General features: G+C 50.4%; 1 protein-coding gene across 8 annotated transcripts in view; it reads right to left on the reverse strand.

The window, feature by feature from the left end:
* CDH22 (cadherin 22) overlaps positions 1-21,363 on the reverse strand; it is a 137,970-nt gene that overhangs the window by 46,086 nt on the left and 70,521 nt on the right. The gene's annotated exons all lie outside the window — the stretch shown is intronic.

The following is a 21,363-nucleotide window of genomic DNA, read 5'->3' on the forward strand; positions in this document are numbered from 1 at the left end:
GACAAGGGGAAACGTCTGTTCTGACTGTAACGCATCAGCTCAACACATTCATCGAATTGTAGAAATGTAGGACTGCGAAGGACCTCAACAGGTCACCTAGTCTAGTCTCCTAGCTACGGACACAGGACTAAGTATTATCTAGACCATCCCTGCCAGGGGTTTCTCTAACCTGCTCTTAAATACCTATAGTGACGGAGATTCCACAACCTGCCTGGGCAATTTGTTCCAGCACTTAACCACCCTGACAATTAGGAAGTTTTTCCTAATGTCCAACCTAAACCGCCCTTACTGCAATATAAGTCCATTGCTTCTTGTCCTGTCCTCAGTGGATAAGGAGAACAATTTATCACCCTTCTCTTTATAACAATCTTTGAGGTATGTGAAGATGGTTATCATATCCCTCCTCAGTCTTCTCTTCTCCAGACTAAACAAACTCAAGTTTTTCAATCTTTTCTCATAGGTCATGTTTTTTAGACCTTTAATCATTTTTGTTGCTCTTCTCTGGACTTTCTTCAATTTGTCTACATCTTTCCTGAAGTGTGGTGCTCAGAACTGCACACAATACTCCAGCTGAGGTCTAATCAGTGCTGAGTAAAGCGGAAGAATTGCTCCTCATGTCTTGCTTTCAACATTCCTGCTAATACAGCTCAGAGTGATGTTCACTTTTTTTTGCAACCGTACCACATTGTTGACTCATATTTAGTTTATGATCCACTATAACCCCCAGATCCTTTTCTGCAGTACTCCTTCCTAGGCAGTCCTTTCTCATTCTGTATTTGTGCAATTGATTATTCCTTCCCAAGTGGAATACTTTGCTTTTGTCCTTATTGAATTTCATACTATTTATTTCTGATCATTTCTCTAGGTTGTCAAGATCATTCTGAATTCTAATCCTGTCCTCGGAAGCGCTCACGACCCTTCTCAGCTTGGTATCGCCCACGAACTTTATAAGTGTACTCTCTGTGCCATTACTCAAATCATTGATAAAGATACTGAACTGAACCGGACCCAGGACAGATCCCTGGTGGACACCACTCGATATGCCCTTCCAGTTTGACTGTGAACCATTGAAAACTACCCTCTGAGTACGATTTTCCAACCAGTTGTGCACTCACCCCACAGTAGCTCCATCTAGGCTGTATTGCCCTAGTTTGTTTCTGAGGTCATGAGACTGTAACAAAAGCCTTACTGAAGTCGAGATATAGCACACCTACTGCTGCCCACCCCCACCCCCACCCTCACCGCCCCATCCACAAGGCTTGTTACTCTGTCAGAGAAGGATATTAGGTTGGTTTGACATGATTTGTTCTTGACAAATCCACGTTGACTGTTACTTATCCCCTTATTTTCTTCTAGGTGCTTTCAAACTGATTGATTATTTACTCCATTATCTTTCTGGGTACTGAACTTCAGCTTTCTGGTCTATAATCACCTGGGTTGTCCTTATTCCCATTTTTATGGCTAGGTACTACAATTGCCGTTTTCCAGTCCTCTGGTACTTCTCCCCTCCTCTATGAGTTCGCAAAGATAATCGCTAATGGCTCCAAGAGCTATTCAAGGCAATAAAGAAGCCATGAGTAACTCCCAGACCAGCACAACTGCACAGGAATGGATCCCCGGTTAGCAGCTCTCACCACTCGGGAACCTCTCTTTGGCTGCACTCATCTAAGTCAGGGTTACTGCAGGTCAGGAGCATTGTACAGTAGCAGAGCTGCATGGGGATAACAGCCAAGGACAGCAATAGTGTAAATGTAAGTGCAGTCATAAAAATTAAAGGTGGCAAGGTCCAATTTGATCCCAGATCATGCATCCCTGAGGTCCACAAGCAAGGACCACAAGCACTGTGAATGGTGCTAATGCAAACACCTAAACAGACAAACAGAAGATTGGCCCTTGACATTCCCTGTATTTTCCTATTTTATGTTGTCTAGTTTTAAATAACTCAAATGAAAACTCGCCTGGTTTCCTGCAGGTGTCTATCCCACCATTTCACAGGCCGCTGGCTGTTAGGAAGGGTTTTTACTGTTCAGTCTAACTTTCCCTTTTATTTCCGTCTTATCCTGTTTCTGAGAGTCCCATCCCTTGATACCGCCCCAATCAATTTTGCCCTGGCTCTTTAGGAAGGTGGATCGACCCCTGTGTCTCATCTGCACAGCTGGCTCATGAATCAAGCCTCCCAGCACCCTGAGCACTCAGTTGTCCCTGTGAATCTTTTACAGGGACTTTCACTGAGCACAAGCTAGGGGAGCAATGAGACAGGGTAAGATTGGGATCCAGATTCCTTCCTTTTCCAGTAGGCGGCCAAAGGGACTGCGGAAGGAGGATGCTGCCGAGACAACAGCACTGTCCTATCAGAGGCAGGCCGTGCCTCATGCCTGCTAGGCAGCAGCCCGGCAGCGTGGCTGAATCTGGGAAGGTGTGGTCCTGTGGGGCTGGTGCCAGTGACATGGAGCAGCCCAGTGCCAGGTATCTGATGGTTACAAAGAGCAAGAGAGACAGTATCACAGACCTAGCTGCTCCAAAGGCCAAAAGGGACCCACGACACATCTCTTCACCAAGCAAGCCCTAGAGAGCCACTCCCCAAAGCTCTCCCAGCTGGGAGCTTCCCCGACAGGCCACTTCCACAGGGCGGGAGCCAGCACAGAGCCATAATCAAACCACACAGTGTAGACGACAGCGCCCACAAGCAGGGTTCACATGCCAGAGAGAGTCCCGCTGCAACTGTCCAGCGTGTCAGGGAAGGGCACTTCCTGCCAGCCTAGCCCCCGAGCTGGATGCCCCTTGCCCAGAGCCTCAGCACAATACAAAATAGGACCATACAAATAGGAATCCTTTTCATTTCTCTGCCATCTTCCATCCATGCAGCCTCACATGCTTTAACAAACAGGGGAGTTTAGCCTCATAATCCCTCTCTACACCCCAAGGCAATAGTGAAACAGTAGGCACCGTTATCCCCATTCTACACAGGGGTTACATGTCCTGTCCCAGGTGTCACAGAATATGGGGGTGTCAAGGCCCTGTAGCCCTGGCCTCCTGCGATTCACCATCACTCTCAGCCAGCCAGTAAACCAGAAGGTTTATTTGGACGACAGAAACACAGTCCAAGACAGGTCTTGCAGGTACAGACAACAGGACCCCCTCAGTTAGGTACATCTGGGGGGCCAAGGAGGCCAGAGCCCGATCTGGGCTCCCCTCCATTCTCCCAGCCAGCTCCAAACTGAAACCCCCTCCAGCTGTCTCCCTCTGCCTTTTGTCCAGTTTCCAGGGCAGAGGTGTCACCTGGCCTCCAACCACCTTCCTGGGTTCTCATGTTACGTGCTCAGGTATCCTCCCTCAAGGAAAATCTCCCATCCCTCATGTAGACAGTTCCAGCAAAACTCCCCTGCAACCTTCCCAGGCCAACACTCCCCACTCAGCATTCAAAGAACACATTAAGAACATTCCCAGTTCATCACACCTCTCCCCACTTTGAGACCGAACTGAGCAATGTCACTTCAGCCAGTGACCTGGGGAAGTTCGAACCCACCAATGTTCCCATGGATGCCCCAGCATCCCCCTCCTTCCTGGGGGAGAATTATCCCAGGCCCTTCCAGTTTCATGCCCCCCTTTAGGTCAGGTGTGCTCGATGGCACTTGTAGTCCGCATGTGGGAAAGCTTATGCGGCCCGTGCCCTTTTTCCACCCCAATAGCCCTGCGGTTCAAACTGGGATGGGGTCTTCTCCCAGCGTTCCAGTCCGGAGCACTGTGATTTGGGCTCTCTTGGTTAAGAGCCCCCCTTTTGACCTTGGCCACCCTCTGGAAAGGCTCCTCTATGATGGGCAAGGGTCCTAAAGCCATTTTCCCCTTGTCCCGGGCCTTCTTCACCCTCTGGCAGGGGTCACAGGAGCAGCAGTACTGTCGGACAGTGGTAAAGACCCCAGGCCAGTAAAAGTTCTGTAGCAGCCTCTGTTGGATACGCCAGATTCCCTGGTGCCCTGAGAGGGGGATGTCACGGGCCAAGTACAGCAGCTGGCAGCAACACTTCCAGGGTACCACCAGCTGTCTCCTGATCCCCCAAGACTCCATTTCCCCTGGGAGAGCCCATTCTCAGTACAGGAACCCCTTCTCCCACGGGAAACCTTTCCGGCAACCTCCCTCCATGGTCTGTACCACACTGAGGTTGGCCAGGTCCCTTATCTTCCGCAAGGAGCAATCTTTCTGCAACTCAGCCCGCAGCTTAGCAGCTGGGACAGGGATGGGGACCTGCTCTCTCTCGCCGGCTGGGTCTGAAGCCGCAGCCTCCCTGAGCTGTGTTCCTGGGCACTCCCTCCCCACCATGTTAGGGTCCTGCACCTCGGGGAAGGTACTCTCCCTGAGGTTAGGGCGCAGTGTCCCTTGCCGGCTTGGGCTACGGGTCATGACCCTGGGGGTTGTTTGGCCAGTCCTCCAAGTCCTCCCCCATTAACACCTCAGTGAGCAAGTGGTGCACCCCAACTTCCTTGGGGCCCTCCTTGGCCCCCCAATTCAGGTGTACTCTCACCACGGGCACCTTGAATGGGGTCCCGCGCACCACCCTCAGGGTCAGATAGGTGTTAGGCGTCACCTCATTTGGAGATACCACCTTGAGCCGGGCCAGAGTCACCTCAGTGCCCATGTCCCAGCATCCACTGACCTTCCTCCCACCCACCTCCAGGGGAACAAGGCACTCACTCTGCAGGGACAGCCCCATGCCCACCCTGTAAACAAAGAACCTTCAGTCTGAAGCATCCAACCCTGCAGAGGAGCTGGCCTGGGGCCCTCCACCCTCCTGAGCCGGTGGTAAGCTGCCAGCCACCCTTGCCTGGGAAGCTTGCCTCTCGTCCGGCTGGGTCTCTATCAAGTTAACCCTCTGTGGGTTCGGTCTGCTCAATCTGTCCTTCGGCTTCAGGCACTGGGTCCGTATGTGACAATTGGCCCCCTTGAACCGGTCGGTTGGTCCTGACACTGGATGTTCCCCTTGGGAGGGGGTTCTCCATGTTTCCCCTATGGGAGGTCGCAGGATCACTCTGTTTCTGCATCATGGCGGGTCTGTTCCTTTGGGACTCCTCCCTGCTACCCCCTGACCGTCTCTTCACAAACTCAGCGGCTAACCGCCCTGCATGTCACGGGTTCTCTGGCTTTTTGTCCACAACCACAGCCTCAGGTTGGATGGGCACCGCTCACACAGTTGCTTTAGTACGATCAGTTTAACTGGGGTCTTCTTTCGTCTGGGCCCCATTGGCCCACTTGCTGGCGTATCCCTCCATGCGGACGGCTAGCTGCAGATATGAGACCTCAGGGGTTTTATACTGACCCCAGAACCTTTCCCGGTACATCTCAGGAGTCAGCCCAAACTCGCATAGCAGGGCCTTTTAGAATAGCTCATAGTCCCCTCTCTCCGCCCCTTCCAGTCGGCAGTACAATGCCACGGCTATGGGGTCCAGCAAGGGGTGAGAACCCAGAGCCCGTCTGCAGGATCAACCTGGTGCAGCTCGCCGTCTGTCTCAAACGCATCCAGCAAGTCATCCATGTCCTCCCGCTCCTTACGCTGGGCCAGGATGCACTTATCAAAGCTCCGCACATCCTGGGTCCCCTCTCACTCACCGCTCATGACCAACTCCAGCTCATGCTGCCTCTGCCTCTGTCTCTCTTCGTGCTGTCTCTGCTTCTTTTTCTCTTCCAGTTCATGCTGTCTCTGTTTTTCCCATTCTGCTCGCTCCTCCATCAGTTCCTGCTGCCTCAACTCCAGCTCTTTCAACCTTAATTCCTTCTCCAATTGCAGCCACCTCAACTCCAGCGATGGGGAGCTCCGCCGGGAGGATCCCCTGCTGGCCAGGATTGTCACGGTGCCCTAGGTATTCGCTGGGCTCCTCTCAGCCCTTCCCTTAGGCACAAGAAGGAGAGGTCTTGGGAAGGTCTCCTCTCAGCAGCCGGCTGACCACTCCCAGCTGGGACAGACACCGGTGCCTGCCCTGCATCTGCCAGGCTGCTTCCCTCAGAGATAGGGATCAGTTCATTTGAGTGATCTCCCTCCTCCAGCTGGGCAATCAGCTGTTCATTGGTGAGCCTCCCACTGCACAGCCCCCTCTGCCTGCACAGCTCGACCAGGTCATTCTTAAGGCGCTTAGCATACATCTTCCTGCCGGTCACTCATATGCCTGTGTGCTCACTGCCCCTCACAGTTTCCAAGGAGCACCCCTAGTGTGACAGCCCTTCTCAAGGTCACCACCACTTTGCCAGGGTCGAGCTGCAGACTCCTCTGCCCCTGGGACCGCTCGCTGCAATCCCCCAGGGGAACCCTGCTACTGCAAAAATCCTTCTCGCTGACACACACACTCCCAGGGGTTAATTGTCCCCTGAAACCATCCGCGCTGACTCTTCAGCACGACTGGTCCCTGTCAATCCCCCTTTGTTTTACTGCTCCCCAGTCACTTACTGCAGGAAGTGACATCCACAGGGTGCAGTAGATCCCACCTCTGTCACCAGTTGTCACGGAGTGTGGGGGAGTCAAGGCCCTGCAGCCCCGGCCTTCTGCGATTCACCATCACTCTCAGCCAGCCAGTAAAACAGAAGGTTTATTTAGATGACAGGAACACAGTCCAAGACAGACCTTGCAGGTACAGACAACAGGGCCCCCTTTAGTTAGGTCTATCTGGGGGGCCAGGGAGGTCAGAGCCCCGTTGGGAGGCCCGAGCCCCATCTGGGCTCCCCTCCATTCTCCCAGCCAGCTCCAAACTGAAACTCCCCCCAGCCTCTCACTCCACTCTCCCCGGCTCCTCCTCCACCCTTTGTCCAGTGTCCTGGGCAGAGGTGTCACCTGGCCTCCAACCCCCTCCTTGGGTTCTCATGTTACGTGCTCAGGTATCCTTCCTCAAGGAAAGTCTCCCATCCCCATGCAGACAGTCCCAGCAAAACTCCTCTACAACCTTGCCAGGCCAACACTCCCCACTCAGCATTCAAAGACCACATTAAGAACGTTCCCAGTTTGTCACACCAGGTCACAAAGCCAGTCTGTGGTTGAGCAGGGGGAGAACCCAGCCCTCCACTTTAACCACAGCTGGGATCTGTGCCCCTAGTCTCCCAGCACAGTATAATTTTTCCAATAACCATATACTCGCAACCAAGCACGTTCGCATTAAATCACTGCACAATCAGACTGCAAGCTCTTCAGGGGCAGGGGCTGGTTCTGCAGTGCCAGCACGGCACAGCCCCAACTGATTGAGCCTCGGAGCACAGACACAACACAAATAATAAACTACAATAACACCACCAGATAAGAATTAGAAATCCAAGAGGCCAGCAAACCATCAGCAATACAATATAATTGTATTGTGTACAGTGTCTTTCATACGCAAGGCATCCCAAAGCGTTTTAAAGAATTAAATAATCCAAGACAACAAAAAGTACAAGGGATAAATTACCGAAAGGAGGGTGGTGAATAAATTAAAGCATTCAGGCCAATAACAGGGAGAGATAAACTGAGAGGCAGAGACAAAGGAGCTGAGAGATGAAATGAACGGAGAGCTGATGAAATAGGAAGGCACAGGAAGGCCCTGACAGATGGCAGGGGCTGCAGAGGAGAAGAATCCAGGTGACTGCACGTGGATGAATTGTGGGGAGAAGATTCCTAGACCATGAGCTCTTCAGGGCAGGGATTGTTTTCCTATTTGTTTGTGCCCTGCCCAACACAACCAGGCCCTGATGCAGCTGGGGGCCTCCAAGCAGCAATATCAATATTAGTAAACACACAGAGACAAAACCCAGGAGCTCCACCAGAGAGTTTTCAGACAAGGAAAGTGGTTCCCAGTGTGATCTCAAGGCCACAGATTCCTCTACTTACATACTAGCCTTGTTTAGCCACAGCTCAGCCATGGGACTAACCTCCTCAAGGGTCATCAATGAACCTGCAGGTAACACTGGTGCATATCTGTCAGGCTAAGGTGCTTACAGAGCACCTTCCCACACAAGGTTTTAGCTGCATGGTTTTCATTAAAACCAACACCCGCCCTTGGCTAAACCGCTATCCTGGTGCATAAATACCATGGGAAACTGCAAAATACAGAGAGGCAGACCCACACTAGCTTGAAAATTAAAGGACAAAACTGTCCAAAATCATCACCCATATATATGCACATGCCAATATATGTTCTGCCCATACAGTAACCTCCCCTGCCCACCTCTGCACCAGCAGAACGTAGTATGTGTCAGGAGACTGTGACCCAAAGCTGGCATGTAAAATTAAAAAGGTTGCAGAGGAGGTTTTAAACTATGGGCTGGGGGAAAACCAACACATGCAGAGGAGCACACGATTCGGACAAAGATGTTCCTTAGGGGAGGGTCTATTAATGTGGATTCTCCATGTCCTAGTAAAAAGGAGGAGACAGAAGTTGATAAAGTACAGGTAGGAACTGAAGAGAAACAGTCAAATGAAAAAGAGTCCCATTCAGTTACATTACATGAAGGTAGACAACTAAATATTGACAAATTTGATGAGTGATTATACAAATGCTAGAAGTCTAGGTAATAACATGGGTGAATTCAAGTGTCTGGTATTAAATGAAGATATAACAGGCATCACAGAAACTTGGTGGAACGACGATAATCAATTGGACATGGTAATATCAGGGTACAAAATATATAGGAATGACAGAGTAGGTCGTGCTGATGTGGCACTATATTCAAAAGAAAGCATAGAGCCAAATACAGTAAAAATCTCCAATGAGACAAACTGCGTCACAGAACCTCTATGGATAGAAATTCTAATAAGAGTAGAGAAGTAGGGATATACTACCAGTCACCCGACCAAGATGGTGATGATGATTGCGAAATGCTCGGGGACATTAGAGAGCCTATAAAACTAGAAAACTCAGTAATAATAGGGGATTTCAGTTATCCCCATATAGACTGGGTACATGTCACCTCATGATAGGCTCCAGAGATAAATTTTCTAGACATGATTAATGACTGGTTCTTGGAGCAGCTAGTCCTGGAACCCACAAAGGGAGAGGCAATTCCTGACTTAGTTGTAAGTGTAGTACAGGATCTGGTCCAAGAAGTGAACATAGCTGAACTGCTCGATAAAACCATAATGCAATTAAATTTAACATATCGGGGTGGGGGGGGAGGAGGGAGAGAGATACCAAAGAAACCCACCACAGTAGCATTCAACTTCAAGAAGGGGAACCACACAAAAATGAGGAAGCTAGTTAAACAGAAATTAAAAAAAGGAGTCACAAAAGTGAAATCCCTGCAAGTTGCATGGAAACTTTAAAAAAAACCACCATATTAGAGGCTCAAATTAAATGTATACCCCAAATTAAAAAAAATAATACTAAGACCAAAAAATGCCACCATGGCTAAACAACAGCGTAAAAGAAGCAGTTAGAGGCAAAAAGGTATCCTGTAAACACTGGATGTCAAATCCTACTGAGAAAAATAGAAAGGAGCAAATACTGTGGCAAATCGAGCGTACAAATATAATTAGGCAGGGCAAAAAAGAATTTGGAGAGCAACTAGCAAAAGACACAAAAACTAACAGCGAAAAAAAAAACGGTTAAGTACATCTGAAGCAGGAATACTCCAAACAATGGGTGGGGCCACTGGATGATCAAGAAGCTAAAGGATCACTCTAAGGTAAATTGCAGAGAAGCTAGATGAATTCTTTGCATTGGTCTTCACTGCAGAGGATGTGAGGAGATTCCCACACCTCAGCCATTATTTTAGGTAACCTATCACTATATTAGCCTCTGTACTGGATGACTGGTGGATAGCTAATGTGATGCCAATTTTTTAAAAAAGGCTCCAGAGGCAATCCTGGCAATTACTGGCCGGTAAGCCTAACTTCAGTACCAGACAAATTGGTTGACACTATAGTAAAGAACAGAATTATCAGACACATAGATGAACACAGTATGTTGGGGAAGAGTCAAAGTGGTTTTTGTAAAGGGAAATAATGCTTCAACAATTTTTTATAATTCTTTGAGGGGGTCAACAAGCATGTGGACAAGGGTGATCCAGTGGATATAGTATATTTGGATTTTCAGAAAGTCCCTCACCAAAGCCTCTGAAGCAAACTACTCAGTCATAGGATAAGAGGGAAGGTCCTCTCATGGATCAGTAATTGGTTAAAAGACAAAAAGAAGGAGGAGTCACAAGTACTCCTCCTTCTTTTTGCTGATACAGACTAACATGGCTACCACGCTAAACCTGGTTAAAAGACAAGAAACAAAGGATAAGAATAAATGGTCAGTTTTCGGAATGGAGAGAGATAAATAGTGGGGTCCTGCAGGGCTCTGTATCGGGACCTGTGCTGTTCAACATGCTCATAAGTGATCTGGAAAAAGGGGTAAACAGTGAGGTGGCAAAGTTTGCAGATGCTACAAAATTACTCAAAATGGTTAAGTCCAAAGCAGACTGTCAAGGGTTACAAAGGGATCTCACTAAACTGGGTGACTGGGCAACAAAATAGGAGATGAAATTAAATGGTGGTAAATGCAAAGTGAGGAACATTGGAAAACATGATGCCAACTACACATACAAAATGATGGGATCTAAATTAGCTGTTACCAAATAAGAAAGAGATTTGGAGTCATTGTGGATAGTTTTCACATCCACTCAATGTGCAGCGACAGTCAAAAAAGCGAACAGAATGTTAGGAACATTGGGACAGGGATAGACAATAAGGAAGTAAATATCCTAATGCCACTATATAAATCTATGGTAGACCGACACCTTGAATACGGAGTGCTGTTCTGGTCACCCCATCTCGAAAAAGACACAGAAATTGAAAAAGGGCAACAAAAATGATAAGGGGTATGGAACAACTTCTGTATGAGAAGAGATTAATAAGACTGAGAGTGCTGATTTTGGAAAAGAGATGACTAAGGGGATATATGATAGAGGTCTATAAAATCATGAATGGTGTGGAGAAGGTGAATAAGGAAGTGTTATTTATCCCTTCGCATAACATAGGAACCAGGGGTCACCAAATGAAATTAATAGGCAGCAGGTTTAAAACAAATAAAAGGAAGTGTTTTTTCAAACAGCGCATAGTCAACCTATGGAATTCATTGCCAGGGGATGTTGTGGAGGTCAAAAGTATAATGGGGTTAAAAAAAGAACTAGATAAATTCCTGGAGGATAGGTTCCATCAATGGCTATTAGCCAAGATGGTCAGGGATGCAACCCCATGCTCTGGGCATCTCTGAGCCTCTGACCGCCAGAAGCTGGGACTGGACGACAGGAGGTGGATCATGCAATAACTGCCTGTTCTATTAATTCCCTCTGAAGTATCTGGCATTGGCCACTGTCAAAAGACAGGATACTGAGCTAGATGGACCACTGGTCTGATCCAGTGTGGCCATTCTCATGTTCATAGACAGATGCTGATAATCTAAAAGAGCCATCGCAGCAAGTGGGCAGGACCCTGGTGTGTCCTCATGTGGGATATGCTCCCATTTTCTGCCTTAGTTCCCAATGGAAGGACAGATCATGCCAAGGGCATTACCTTTTCCTTGATCCTCAGATTTCTTCAGAAAGGCCTCTAACACCAACCTGGCCTGGATAGCAGCCTCCAGCACTCATTTGCCGCTCTGTGCTTATTTGTTGCCAAAAAGGCAATTGCAAGGAAATGGGTGTCCAAACCAGAAAAAATCTCTCAGATGGAGACTGTCCTGCTGGAAGGAATAATAGAAACTGGTGCAAAAAATGTCAGTTCCTTCTGAAGGGTTAATCAAAATATTTACATAAGCATTCCATTATTCTTCCACATCCCCTGGCCTCTAGCACATCTCTCTCTTCTTCTCCAGTCCATATGTAGTTAGAGATGGAGATGGTACTTCATTCTCTTCTCCATATGTCTGCCTATTTCTGTGGTCGACATGAGATGTACACATCTGTTTTGTTTGTCCTCTTGTCTTTGCTGCATAAATAAAACACTTCTTTAATAAAAATAATTGGGGAGGAAAATCCAATCACCATGGAGAGAGAAACCCCTGAGTTTAGAAGCATCTGGCATCCACTGACTCTGTGAGAAGCCAGAGTGCAGGTATGAGTACAACTCTGTGCTGCAGCCTCTCTTCTCACACTTGTAACTGCTTTGCTTGTGAGTATATTTTAAATCATGTTTACTTTGTCTTTTAAGGATTGATTGTCCTTATCAAGCTCTGCAATAATTCCAGTCCCTTTACCATTTCACTCCTCTCCCACAGAATCCAGTGGGAGGAGCTGGATTTCTGAGGAGCCCACGTGTCCAGCTCTCTACAGTGTGACAGGATTGAGTTTATTTTTCCTGGGTCTCAGCCTTGGATCTCTCCAGTCCTAGTAATTCTACAAAGCACCCTCAGCAAAAGACGGTTACTCACCTTGTAACTGTTGTTCTTCGAGATGTGTTGCTCATATCCATTCCAGTTAGGTGTGCGCGCGCCGCATGCACGTTCGTCGGAAAACTTTTACCCTAGCAACACTTGGTGGGCCGGCTGGGTCGCCCCCTGGAGTGGCGCTGCTATGGTGCTGAATACATACCCCTGCCGGCCCAACTGCCACTCAGTTCCTTCTTGTCGGCTACTCCGACAGAGGGGAAGGAGGGTGGGTTTGGAATGGATATGAGCCAACACATCTCAAAGAACAACAGTTACAAGATGAGTAACCATCTTTAGTTCTTTGAGTGTTTGCTCATATCGATTCCAATTAGGTGATTCCCAAGCCTTACCTAGGCAGTGGGGTCGGAGTGAGACATTGCAAAATGCAAAACTGCTGAGCCAAAGGCTGCATCGTCTCTGGACTGCTGAACCAATGCGCAGTGTGAGGCAAAGGTGTGAATGGAAGACCAGGTAGCAGCGCGACAGATTTCTTGGATGGGGACATGGGCCAGGAAAGCGGCAGACGAGGCTTGCGCCCATGTAGAATGGGCAGTGAGATGACTAGCCGGAACGTGAGCCAATTCATAGCATGTTCGGATGCAGGATGTCACCCAAGATGAAATTCTTTGGGAAGAGACCGGCATGCCTTTCATCCGGTCTGCCATGGCTACAAAGAGCTGGGGTGACCTTCGGAAGGGTTTGGTTCTCTCGATATAAAAGGCGAGAGCCCTGCGGACATCCAAAGTATGTAGTTGTTGTTCCCGAAGCGATGAATGTGGCTTCGGGAAAAAAACTGGGAGAAAGATGTCTTGATTAACATGGAAAGCGGACACCACCTTAGGGAGGAATGCCGGGTGTGGTCGCAGCTGTACCTTTCCTTGTGGAATACTGTATACGGGGGATCCACTGTCAAGGCTCGAAGCTCTGATACTCATCTTGCCAAGGTGATAGCGACACGGAAGGCTGTCTTCCAGGAGAGGTACAGCAGAAAGCAGGTGGCTAGAAGCTCGAAAGGGGAGCCCATGAGTTTGGCTAGCACCAGGTTGAGATCCCAGGTGGGGGTCGAGCGTCTGACTTGGGGGTACAACCGCTCCAATCCCTTAAGGAACCTGGAAACTATGAGGTGAGAAAAGATTGAGCTGCCATTTTCCCCCAGGTGGAAGGCTGAAATAGCTGCGAGATGCACCCTTATAGAAGAGACAGCCAGGCCCTGCTCTTTGAGGGACTATAGGTAATCCAGGACAATGGGAACAGAAACCTATCCAGGGATTAAGTTACTCTGAGCACACCAGTGGGAGAAATGCTTCCACTTGGCGAGATATGTCATCCTCGTGGAAGGCTTCCTGCTGCCCACTAGCACCTGTTGTATCGAGACGGAACAACGCAATTCTGACTGGCTCAACCACGTAGCAGCCGTGCTGTCAGATGAAGGGACTGCAGGTCCAGATGGTGAAGCCTGCCGAAGTCCTGTGTTATGAGGTCCGGCCAGAGTGGCAAAGGGATCGGGTCTGCCATGGAAAGGTCGAACAGGGTGAACCAACGTTGCCTCGGCCATGCTGGGGCAATGAGGATCAGCTGGGCTCTGTCCCTGCAGAGTTTGAGTAGGACTCTGTGGACAAGCGGAAATGGCGGGAAGGCATAAAGTAGGTGCCTCTCCCAAGGGATCAGAAATGCATCTGAGAGGGAGCCCGGGGAGCGTCCTTGGAAGGAGCAGAACACCTGGCATTTCCTGTTCTCTCGAGAGGCAAAGAGGTCTATGTGGGGAAAGCCCCACCTCCGGAAAACAGAATTGATAAAGTCCAGGCATATCGACCACTCGTGAGACAGGAAGGATCTGCTGAGGTGATCTGCCAGAGTGTTCTGGACTCCTGGGAGAAAAGACGCTACCAAATTGATAGAGTGGGCTATGCAAAATTCCCAGAGGTCGATGGCTTCTACACAGAGGAGAGAGGGGCGTGCTCCGCCCTGCTTGTTTATGTAAAACATGGCCGTTGTGTTGTCTGTGAATACACAACGGCCTTGGAGATGGTCCCAAAACACCTGGCAGGCTAGATGGACTGCTCTCAGTTCCCTCATGTTGATGTGCAGGGAGAGCTCTTGGGGCGACCAGAGGCCTTGAGTGTGTTGACTCCTGAGATGGGCACCCCAACCCAGAGATGACGTGTCTGTAGTTAGGGCTACTGAGGGTTGGGGTGGATGGAAAAGCATCCCTGCGCAGACCAGAGAGGGGTCTAACCACCAAGTGAGGGAGTCGAGAACCTTCCTGGGGACAGTGAGCACGGAATCCAGACTGTCTCTGTGAGGACGGTATAATGACGCCAGCCAGGTTTGAAAGGGACGAAGACGTAGCCTGGCGTACTTGGTCACGAAGGTGCAGGAGGCCATGTGACCTACCAGGCTGAGGCAAGACCGCACCGATGTTGTCGGAAAAGATTGAAGACTGTGAATTAATGAAGCCATTGCTTGAAAACGAGACTGGGGGAGTCAGGCTCTGGCCAAAGAGGAGTCCAGAACGGCTCCGATTAAGTCTATTCTCTGCGTGGGCATGAGAGTAGACTTTCCTGTGTTGATCACGAGACCTAAGCTGCCGAAGAAGTCTCTGACGATGCACAGGTACTGCGATACTTGTAAGCGAGAAGTCCCTCGAATAAGCCAATCGTCGCAATATGGGAAGACGTGTATTAGACGACGCCAGAGGGAGGTGGCTACTACAGCCATGCATTTGGTGAAGACCCTTGGAGCTGTAGAAAGGCCAAAGGGAAGTACCGTGAACTGAAAGTGTTGGTGGTTGACCACAAAACGGAGGTACCGTCTGTGTGGTGGATAGATGGCGATGTGGAAATAAGCGTCCTTCATATCGAGGGCGGCATACCAGTCTCCCGGATCCAGGGATGGGATGATGGTCCCCAGGGATACCATGCGGAACTTCTTTATCAGGAATTTGTTGAGTTCTTGCAGGTCTAGGAATGGTAGCAGACCTCCCTTTGCCTTGGGGATTAAAAAGTAACGGGAATAGAACCCCTTGCCCCTCATGTCTTTTGGCACCGCCTCTATGGCTCCCAGCTTTAGGAGCACCTGGACCTCTTGCTAGAGGAATTGCTCATGAGAGGAGTCCCTAAAGAGGGACGGGTAGGGAGGGTGAGAGGGGTTGACACAAACTGTAGATGGTATCCCGTTTCCACCGTGCAAAGGACCCAACGATTGGAGGTTAGTTGGGACCAGGCAGGGAGGAAATGGGAGACGCGGCTGAAAAAAGAGGGAGAAGGATCCGGTAGGATAACTGGTGGGCCGTCCTCGGGCGTCCCATCAAAAGTTTTGCTTAGGCGCCGCTGGTGGTTTAGGAGGCACTTGACTTTGGGATCCTTGAGGGCCAGACTGTCTGTGCCGATTCCCCCTGCCGCGCCGTCTGGTAGCGTCCTGACGCGGCCTAGACTGGTTGTATGGGCGGTATGAGTGGGTCCGGAAGGACCTTCGCTGGGTCACTGGCATGTGCATACCCAGCGAGGGCATAATGACATGGGGGGAGAGATAGCTCAGTGGTTTGAGCATTGGCCTGCTAAACCCAGGGTTGTGAGTTCAATCCTTGAGGGGACCACTTAGGGATCTGGGGCATGCATCAGTACTTAGTCCTGCTAGTGAAGGCAGGGGGCTGGACTCAATGACCTTTCAAGGTCCCTTCCAGTGTTAGGAGATAGGATATCTCCATTTAAAAAAAAAGATTGTCCTTGAGGCTTTGCAGCCTGGGGTCAGTTTTGTCTGAGAAGAAGCCCTGTCCCTCGAAAGGTAAATCCTGAATGGTCTACTGCAATTCAGGGGGAAGGCCTGAAGCCTGGAGCCAGGAAACACGCCTCATCATCACTCCAGTTGCCAGAGTTCTGGCCGCCGAGTCTGCAGCATCCAGAGAGGACTGGAGGGAGGTTCTTGCCACCTTTTTACCCTCTTCAAGCAGGGCCATAAACTCTGGACGAGAGTCCTAGGGAAGAAGCTCCGTAAACTTCCCCACTGACACCCAGGTGTTAAAATTGTACCGACTTAGGAGGGCCTGTTGATTTGCCATCCTAAGCTGAAGGCCCCCAGCCGAGTATATTTTGCGGCCTACGAGGTCCATACGTCTAGTCTCCTTCGCCTTAGGAGCTGATGCTTGCTGGCCGTGACGCTCCCGTTTGTTCACCGATTGGACAACCAGAGAGCAGGGAGGTGGATGAGTGTAGAGGTATTCGTACCCCTTTGAGGGGACCATATATTTCCTCTCTACTCCCCTAGCTGTAGGTGGAATTGAAGCTGGGGACTGCCAAATGGTGTCGGCACTGGCTTGTGTAGTGCGGATGAACGGGAGCGCCACTCTGGTAGGTGCATCAGCTGATAAGATGTCCAAGACTGGGTCCTCTATCTCAGTGACCTCCTCCACCTGCAAATTCATATTCTGGGCCAGCCACTTCAGAAGGTCTTGATGGGCCCTGAGATCGATTGGCGGAGGGCCTGAGGAGGATGTTCCTGCTACTGCCTCATCAGGTGAGGAAGAGGAGGAGAGGCCCAGGACCAACAGGTCCTGGGGCGGGTCGTGTACAGGAGGAGCATCAGCTGCATCAGGTGGAGCCTCTGTGCCCACCGATGGAACTGGACCTTCATCCGTCTCTGTAGGGGGAGGGGGTGGCTCACTGTCGCCTCTGGTACCTGGTGTTCTGAGGAGGCCGAGCGTTGAGCCACTGACGGGGCACCTTGGGCCTGGTGGTATGCCCATGGTGTCCAGAAGAACCAGTGATGAGGCCCTTGTTCGTGGCCTTGTCTCTCCGGATAGTGGCTGGGTACGTCAGAGTCAGCCTCCGGATGGTATGATGCACTTCCAGCCTGAGACGATACTGAAGTGTGTCTCGAAGGTCATGGTGGTGCCGAGAGGCCCTGTGAGGACGGCACTGTTCTGGACGCTCGATCTCAGGGCGGTACTGGGGAGCGGTACTGGGGGCTATGGCAGTGCCACAATCGAGACCGGGACCTTCTACCATAACGGTGCCGAGAGGTCGACCGGGATCTCGAGCCCCATCGCCTGGAGCGACTGCGGGATACACGGTACCGAGATCGGTGCCGAGAGGCCGATCGGTACTGGGAGTATCTATCCGGTGAGTGTGATGCCAAGCGGCGCCGCGAGTGCGACCGGTACCGCAATAGAGAGCGGTGCTGGGACTGCGAGCGGCGCCGGGAGTGGGAGCGACGTGATCAAGAGCATCTGCGAGAAAGCGATCTGGAACAACGTCTCTCTGGCGGGTCAACGGACGGAGGCCTTACCAGGGCCCGCTTGCCGATCGATTGAACAACCCACACTGCCAGTGCCGGGGGTTGAGGACATATCGGCTCCGTCATCGAAATGAGCTCCCTTCCCGTAGAGAAGATCTCCGGCGTAGAAGGGAGAACAAGCTCAACCACAGCAGGAGGAGGGGAGCTGTCTGGCACCGGACTCAACCGCCCTTGTGGGACCGGAATCGACAGTGCCGTCCCAGGTGGAGCAGCTATCTGTGGTGCCGCAGCGGAAGATGGTGCCGCAGCAGAAGACGGTGCCCAGCAAATCGTCTTCGAGGAGCGCTCCTTCTGGGAGGCTGAAGTTGTAGCAGCATGTCACTTCCCAGTCGGGGAAAGGGAGCGGTGCCGAGGAGTCGGTGCCGGTAAAGGTCGGTGCCGAGAGTCCTTCTCGCTACCGGGGCGATCCGGAGCCGAAGGCGCGCTCCTCACTGACGCAGTCTGTTGGGTGCTCGGTACAGATGCTGCAGGATGAAGTGCCGACTCCATGAGGAGCTGCTTCAGTTGAAAGTTCTGCTCCTTCTTTGTCCTTGGTTTAAAGGACTTGCAAATGCGGCACTTGTCAACGAGGTGGGATTCCCCTAGGCTCTTGAGGCAGGAGTTGTGGGGATCCCCTATTGGCATCGGCTTCTGGCACGCCGAGCATGGTTTGAATCCCGGTGCCTTGGGCATGGGCCCGCACCAAGGCGGAGAAAAGGGGCTAATCCCCGATACGCTTTTCAACTATGCAACAAAAACTCAAACTATATACACAGTGAGGAGTAGAGAACTACCAGTAGCTAGGGATGTGGAGGTCAGCAAAGCCGCGCTCCACAGTTCCAACGACCGACACGGGCGGTAAGAAGGAACTGAGGGGAGGTTGGGCCGGCAGGGGTATGTATTCGGCACCATAGCTGCGCCACTCCAGGGGGCGCCCAGCCGGCCCACCGAGTGTTGCTAGGGTAAAAATCTTTGACGAACGTGCACGTGGCGCGCGCACACCTAATAGGAATCGATGTGAGCAAGCACTCGAAGAAGAACTGTTCTACTGCCTTAAATACCCTGGGAACTCTCGGATACCGATTCTTACTGCCGGTTCTGGGATGAGTCACTTAATGTCTGTACAGCTTGTTGAAGACAAAAAGCCCGATTTAAGTGCTAGGTGATGGTGGTGTTATTGCTATTTAACCTAAATTCTCCTCTCCTCTTGCAGCTTGAATCCACTCCGTCTCATTCTGTCCTTGTTGGTTAGATAGTTACTGATCTTCCTCCTCTTCATAACATTCCTTTCTGTAGTTGGAGACTGTGAGTTTCCCCTCAGAGCACTCCCTACTGAACTCCCAACCCCACTTTCTGCAACACCTGAGTTTTTCTTCGGGCTCTTCTTCCAAATAGCAAAAAGTCCTGATCCTGCTTCACTTGTGGGAACTGGCCAGTCACAGCCTGAAGTGAGCTGGCTGGAGATGAAGCAAAAGGGATGCCAGGCAAGATGCCGAGCGGACTGCTTATGTCTAGAGAAAAGAAGGCTTCGCTCCACAGTCAGTGCTGAATCCAGAACATCTGCATGGTGCTAAGTGGTCTTAGGGTGAGATGTAAAGTCGAGGCCCTGACCGTTAATGATCCCGCAGCATGTTTTCAATAGATGGGATGTTAACCCCAGCACTGTGGGCAATTCTCAACTGGAGTAAATGCTAGGGATGGGTAAACTGAACAGCAGGGACTTGGTGTAAAAAAGAGAGGCATGCCACTGGCAAGGTAGTGTGGTCAGGTAAACTACACACAAATACATCACCATCACACAAGAGCTATAATACAGACACACGCAGCTACACATGTGCACACACATGCATCGCTAATGTGACATCTGTGCTCCTCTCACACTGAGGTGCCAGTGTGGTTAAGGGCAGCTTGCCCCATTGGAATGTGCTGTGGGATTGTGGTTCTGGAATGCTCAGGCTGAATCGAGGCCAGACAGCGATAGGATGTGAAGTTCTCTTTTCACCCCGGGGCCACGTCCATTCAGACAGCTGCCTGCCCCGTGCTGTTCCTACGTGTCCAGAGTTGAGATCAGCAGGGAGAAAAGGTTCAGGACCACACAGCTCAGCCCAGAATTTCTAATGACCAGAAACTGCCAATTATGCTGAATTGATGCAGCATTTTTTTGTCATGTGGATCTTTGTCCTATAGCCACCAAACTCACCTGACATTACAAGCAAAGCATGACCTCTTCCTCCCAGTGTCTGGGCACCTGCATGTGAGCTGCAGTCCAACCCCACTGAGCTGATCAGGCCCATGTTCTCCACATTTCCTGGACTCTGGGATGTTCCTTGCTCCTCCGCCTGAAGCCTGAGCAGTGTTTGATATTCGGGACTTTATGCTGTCGCAGTCCCTGGTTCTGATTGGAATGCAGCCCTTGTCATTCATTTTCCTCTCTCCTGCTGGCATCGCCTGTTGTTTGGATGTTACAAGTGGCTGTTTCATTTAGACAGTTTTCTTGGTGCTCATCTTTCTGCATTTCTCAAGCAGGTTGTTTCATTCCTCCCCTGACCGCAATGAGGAGCACATTTGCTACCGTGTCTGTTGGCTTTTGTTAATGGTGGTTTTGTTAATGGGAAGCTTTTCAAACCCTATGAAAAGCTTTTTGTGATGTTTTTTTTCTCTTCTCTCTTTTGTGCTGTGGCAGGTTGTAGTTCTTGCTGTGTTGTTGGAGTATATAAAATGCCCGTGTCCAACACATGTCTCTGGATTTGGTGAATGCCAAACAAAAATATCTCTGAAAACCTTAAACCCCAAGCAACATCTTACCAGTGCTGATAAAGCCTGGATCGCAGGCAATCAGAACATAGGCTCTCGCTGCAGAGAGAGAAACAAAAGGCTCCCATACAAACAAGCTCACGTACACAGACAGTCTATCAATGCATTACCTAACACAATGGCGCGTCTGAGAAAAATCACACTGTGCACAGGAAATACAGCAGGAGCCGAAAAGCCAACTGGAAACAGAAAACTCCCATCTAAAAATGTCCCAGCCCATGCATTTGTCAGACAGTTAATAAGAGCTGGAATGAAATTAAAAGCTCTTTCCCTTTAGATAAAGATTCCCTGCCATGTCCTGATGGGGTTTATGCTGCTTTTTAACCCTCCTCTCTGGCACAGCCACCTACATATGGACACACACAGGTTGCAGCTGTTTTTCACTGAGTGATGCCAGTCAAGCTGCCTGGGCTCCCATCTCCCATTGACATGAGAGGGGATGGCAGAGCCCACTTGGTGTGCTGTGGAGACCCACCCAGATGGCTGTGGAATCTAAATATACTCTTGGGCATCAGAATCCTGTCATTGCTGTAGGGCTTCGTGGAAGAGTGACTGCTTGCATTGGAGTGGCACTGAACTAGCAGCCTGGAACCAGCCAGTGCCACACAAACTCACCATGGTACAGATGCAGAGATCCAATCTCAGCCTGCTACAGAGAGTGCTATGGGACCACTCTCCTCCTGCAGCCAGCTCTCCAGGGACGGGGGCTATTCAGAACTAGCCCACAGGGAAGCTGAACCTGTCTAAGTCCCAGGTCAGTGCAGGTGTTTCTGCAGAATGGCACCAGGGTGAGTTCTGAGTCACCAGGATCACCCGAAGGTGCCTTGCCTGGTGCCAGCTGCTGGGAGCGAGGCAGGCATTCCATGGGGGACAGGGACCTGTTGGGTTGCTAATTCTGTCTGTAGAGAGAGGGCTCCGCCAG

Source organism: Gopherus flavomarginatus, chromosome 11 (assembly GCF_025201925.1).
Source record: "Gopherus flavomarginatus isolate rGopFla2 chromosome 11, rGopFla2.mat.asm, whole genome shotgun sequence".
Taxonomy (NCBI): Eukaryota; Metazoa; Chordata; order Testudines; family Testudinidae; genus Gopherus; species Gopherus flavomarginatus.